The sequence below is a fragment of the Mustela putorius genome, unplaced genomic scaffold (genome assembly GCF_011764305.1).
Source record: "Mustela putorius furo isolate JIRA1106 unplaced genomic scaffold, ASM1176430v1.1 tig00003853_pilon_pilon_pilon, whole genome shotgun sequence".
NCBI classification, from domain to species: Eukaryota; Metazoa; Chordata; class Mammalia; order Carnivora; family Mustelidae; genus Mustela; species Mustela putorius.
Window position 1 is genome coordinate 80931512 of NW_025422005.1, and position 6000 is coordinate 80937511.

Consider the following 6000-nt stretch of genomic DNA (forward strand, 5'->3'; position numbering starts at 1 on the left):
TACATGGTTATCATTTTAGTACTACCTACGGACACACAGCAGGCAGCAGAGCTAGGACTTGAACCATGTCCACCTTACTACAAAGTTCGACTTCCTCTTCACCATATTTATAGGCAGCCAGGGTCTGTATTATCTCTCTGTAGTCCTCTGAGTGCCTAAAACTTATTGGCACTTGGGAAATATTTGTTGAAAAAAAGAATTTAGCATTGTCTTCATAATATCTTGGTCCAAACATCAAATAAGCCCTCTCTATGGGAGCACAGGAGGCGACTGTTCTCCAGAAGGTATAGTGGCCTCTGGGTTACCAAGTGGAGATTTGTTGGGGCAGAAACGTCTTATCTGCTCAATAAAGGGACATGGCAAAGAGACAGTTAGAAAATGCCATATTCACTTCCAATTGTAGACCATCTGAGCTGGTGAGATCTTGCTATAAAATGATAATAAATTTAGAGATCCTTCTGGGCTGAGGCTTGCTTAAAAGGGTAGAGTCAAGAGGTGAAACTCAAACAATCTGAGTGTTGAAAAAGCTTTTTTTGGTTGCCTAGGATGTAAAATTTCACAAAGATCATTTTATTCAATAAAACAGATGTATAAAGAGCACCTACTTAAAATACACACACACATACACACACATACTCAATTTGGGGCACAGAGGGTCAACAAAAGAAAAATAAAATATTCACTAGCATTGCAGAGTAGCATCTATCAACAAAAATGATACTATAAAGTACACTAATGAAAATGTAAAGGCATAGTTGTAAAGTCAGAAATTAATTCCAGCTGAGGAAGTTTGGATGACTTAATACCCAGGGTAGGTTTTAAATGAGCATAAAATATAGCTAACTACCGATGACTAACATATCTTGAAAAGGTGTGTCAGATAGAGAAAATAGCCAGAACAAAAGCCAGAGCAGTACGGCTCAGGAAAGAAGCAAAGTGCTTTGGAAAACACACCTGCAAAGGTCTTTGAAAGGTCCACCAAGGAAGACATTGCGTCCCAGAACCAAGAAAGGGCATAGTAATCTCTTTGTGGGGCAAGTGAAGGAATCTTCTGAAATTTTAGGGCATGAAACCGAAAAGATGACAGGTGGGATAACCCTGATGAGTGATCACGACAGAGTGTCCATTGTAGTCAGGGGATAGAAAAATGTCGAAACCCCCATATTGGCAAGGTCACAGCATGATGGCCATGCTCTTAGAACGACAGCAGGGTACCAGTTCATCCTAGCTCCTAGCTCACCCTAATGATTATTGTTCTTAGAATTAAAATATTTTTTTAAGGTAACTTATTTTTTCAAGCACTTTTCAAGGTAATTTATAAGGTCCTCTCGGCTTAAACCTTTCCATTATTTTCTACATTTCTTCCTCGCACTCCTAAAACTGTGAAAGAGTTTATTGTATTAGCCCATCTTTTAATTGCATTTTACACTTTCTAAATGATTTGCAACCACTAATAGTGTGTGAGGACTACGTAGTCATCTGGAACCACTGTTTATTTTTAGCATTGCAAAATCAGAGCGCTGAGATATTTTTGCATTGAACCGAAAGGTTTCTATACATGGAAACTTCTTTAGGAAAGCGAGATGTCAGAGTGAAAACCAAGTTTTCTTTCAGATAAAGTTGGGAAGATGACATTATGCCTGGATGTCTTTTCCACTAACCTGCTATTTGACTAGGACATGTTTGGTTGGGTGTTTTTGTTTGTATTGTTCTGTTTTTAGGTTTTGTTTTGTTTTTTATCTGCAGAAGTGACAAGAATTAGTCTTTCTGCTCTCTCTATGGCCTCATGTACCCTAAAATGTATAACTAGCATAAAGACCCTCGAGGTTTGGAATTCAACTTTTCTTCCTAGAGACAATACCACATATGTTTTTCCTTCATATAATATTTGTGAGTTAAGTCTTGTATTACCTATATTGAAAGATGTTTACAAAACATGACAGCACAGCACCTCGTATTTTAAGACAGAGGAATGTTCAGGGTATAACTTTGCAACATAAACTTGAATTATAACTCCTTATAATAAAGTGGGAGGCTGTTGAATCAGCCAGACGTGAATTTTTGTCTCTAACCTGTCCCTTACTAGTTTTGCAACCATGGAGCATGATATACAATGTCCCTAAATCACAGTTTTTTCATGTATAAAATGGAGGTAATAAATGGGTTGTGCAAAGATCTATTAAGTTAATTGAAATAAAATATGCAAAGTCATAACACAGTGTTTTCATACGTAATAAGCCCTCTAATATTACTTGCTATTCTAATAATTAACTGACAAAGCTATAAAAACAAATTAGGTAGGGTCCCAGCCCTTAAGAAAACAAACCTGGACAGGGAGATGAGGCATGCTAAGAATGCTGTTCTATAGGAAAGAAAAGTGCTTTTGTCATCATAACAGCACAGATAAAAGACTGGGAATTCAGACATGGTATCTGCATGTTTCCTATTTAGTGGTTTTTTTTTTTTTGGTAATTTTATTTTATTTTATTTTTTTCAGTGTTCCAAGATTCATTGTTTATGCTCCACACCCAGTGCTCCATGCAGTATGAGCCCTCCATAACATAATGCCCACTACCAGGGTCACCCAACCCCCTCCTGTACCCCTCCAAAACCCTCAGTTTGTTTCTCAGAGTCCTCAGTCTCTCATGGTTTGTCTCCCCCTCCGATTTCCCCCAATTCACTTCTCCTCTCTATCTCCCAGTGTCCTCTGTGTTATTCCTTATGCTCCACAAGTAAGTGAAACCATATGATAATTGATTCTCTCTGCTTGATTTATTTCACTCAGCATAATCTCCTCCAGTCCTGTCCATGTTGATACAAAAGTTGGGTATTCATCCTTTCTGTTGGAGGCATAGTACTCCATTGTCTATATGGACCATAGCTTTTTTTATCCATTTGTCTGTTGAAGAGCATCTTGGCTCTTTCACAGTTCGGCGACTGTATCTATTGCTGCTATGAATATTGGGGTACAGATGACCCTTCTTTTCACTATATTTGTATCTTTGGGGTAAAAACCCAGTGGTGCAATTGCAGGGTCATAGGGTAGTTCTATTTTTAATTTCTAGGAATCTCCACACTGTTGTCCAAAGTGGCTCCATCAACTTGCATTCCCACCAATAGTGTATGAGGGTTGCCCTTTATCCACAACCTCTCCAACACTTGTTGTTTACTGTCTTGTTGATTTTGGCCATTCTAACTGGTGTAAGGTGGTATCTCAATGTGGCTTTGATTTGAATCTCCCTGATGGCTAATGATGATGAACATTTTTTCACGTGTCTTTCAGCCACTTGTATGTCTTTTTTGGAGCAGTGCCTGTTCATGTCTTCTGCCCATTTTTTGATGTGATTATCTGTGTTTTGAGTGTTGAGTTTGAGGAATTCTTTATAGATCTTGGATATCAGCCCTTTGTCTGTAGTGTCATTTGTGAATATCTTCTCCCATTCCGTGGGTTGCCTCTTTGTTTTGTTGACTATTTCCTTAGCTGTGCAGAAACCTTTGATCTTGATGAAATCCTAAAAGTTCATTTTCGCTTTTATTTCCTTTGCCTTTGGGGACATGTCTTTAAAGAAGTTACTGTAGCTGATGTCGAAGAGGTTACTGCCTGTGTTCTCCTGGATTTTGATAGATTCCTGCCTCACGTTGAAGTCTTTTATGCATTTCGAGTTTATCTTTGTATATGGTGTAAGAGAATGGTTGAGTTTCATTCTTCCATACATAGCTGTCCAATTTTCCCAGCACCATTTATTGAAGAGACTGTCTTTTTATCACTGTGTATTTTTTCCTGCTTTGTTGAAGATTATTTGACCATAGAGTTGAGGGTCCATATATGGTCCCTCTACTCTGTTCCACTGGTGTATGTGTCTGTTTTTATGCCAGTACTGTGCTGTCTTGGTGATCACAAGCTTTGTAGTAAAGCTTGAAATCAGGCAATGTGATGCCCCCAGTTTTGTTTACCAACATTTCAAGAGCAATTTGGGGTCTCTTTGTACCTTTAGCCAGTGGTTGGATAGCCTGCTTTCAGACAGCTTTATATTGTTTCTGACTTCTTATTCACAATATGCACAGAAAAGGCTTCTCCCCAGAGCATGCTTGAGGGCTGGGTGCAAAAGCAGCTCTTGCCAGTAACTTCTGTGGTGGGGTCATGCTGCTGTAGGAAGGTGGTAGGTAGGGCAAGGGATTCAGAAGATCTCAGATTATATCCTCCCAACCACCACAAGTTCCAAGGACCATTAAAAGAGATAGCTCTTTGGAATAACACTTTGTACCTCTAAGGATCTTTCTTCCCCTCATAAAAATACACTCTCTATTTCCTTGATTCTAACATACAGAAGGCATACCACTGTTTTAAAACAGTTTGTGTGTGTGGCAATGGGGGAATTGAAGAACCTATTACCTGAAAGTGTATATCCCTTTGTCAAAAACATCCTAATTTTTAAAATGTTAAGATGTATAACATAAATATGCCTCTAAGAATTGAAGAAGCGTCATGTTCTGGAGAAGCCAGTAGGACTCACTATGCCTAAGTACAGAGTAACTCTAAAGTTCCCTCATTCACATATCCAGTCATTCAGTAACTGCTCACTGAGCGTTTGCTATGTGCTCTTTAGGATGGTAAAGGAAGTTGGTTAAGACATTGTTTATGCAAACAGGAGCTCTGCTTGTAGACAGGTGTGTGCGATTGCAATGTAGTGAGGTAAGTGTTGATACAGATAGATACAAAGGTCCTGACACCAAGGATGAGGTAGCTAAGTGCCTGGGCTACAGGACCAGGGAGGGGTTTGGGAATCTTTGGGGAGGAAGTGACTACCTGGGTCTGTGTGTCATGCCTTCACACATTCAGAGGGATGCCAAATGGACTAGGAGCACAACGGTGCTGTGGAAGGCAAGTGGGATGCCTCCATTTCCAGCATCTGGCTGGACAATGATCATCTGGATCATTCTGACCCACAGATCTTTTCCCTCGTGTCCAAGACCTCTGTCTGTGATTTCAGCTCTCAACGTTCATCTCAGATTCTTCTTCTCATACACCACCCAGGAATCATAGATTCTTGCTCCAAATCCAGCTCTTCTCCTTAGCTGCTCTTATTCTCTAACTTCATTTCCTATGTCCACAGGTTAAAGCTGCACATTCTTTCTGCCTTGTGCTAAGTGACCCAGGACCGCTCTCCTCTCTTGTGATTGCAGGGGCAATAGAAATTGCAGGGTAGTAGAAAATCTGAAACCCTTCAGTTTGGGAGGATGGGTGGAGAAGGGAGGGGAGGAGAAAATTCTAAGCAAACAGAGGAGCAATGGTGAAGAGTTGCAGGAGTTTATACTTTCCGTGATCTGCAAGAGTGGGAATGGCTTTACCTAACTTGTAAGGCATAGCGAGATGGAAATAAATGAAGGAGAATATATAAATGTGCCCAGGGCATTGATAACATGTAATAAATTTTCAACAAATGTATCTTTTCTTCCTAAGCCTATGCATGGGCAGCTTTTGTCAGAGAAGTTCTGTTGTCTCCAGTAGAAGCCACAGAAGATTCCTGCTAAAGGTTTGTCCAGATCTGGTCTCCAGAATGCTATCAGGATAACTGGACCAATGGTAACTGAAATGATTTTATAAGTATCTGACTCAACTGCCCACTCCTACCTCTCCTAATGAATGCCTAGGCAAAGGTCAATCATGAAGCTTGTTTTGAGTATCTCCTGTTAGGCAGAGAGCTGTTGTATTCTCTGGCTGATCAAATCTTTGGGACTGAGAATTCTTACTAAATAATGTGTGTGTGCCTGTGTCTGTGTATAGGTGCATGTGTGTCAATGTGTGTACATGAGTGTGCACGCATGTGTGCACACATATGTGTGTGTGTAGGTAGAATATTTGGGTAAAAGGAAGCCAGAAAGAAGGAGGAAGACAAGGAATGATGCTGACAACCCTCAGAATATCTGTATGGTGTAAGTCAGTGCTAAATAGAATATATGATATTTGAACATTACTTTTATTTTAAAATTATTTTATAT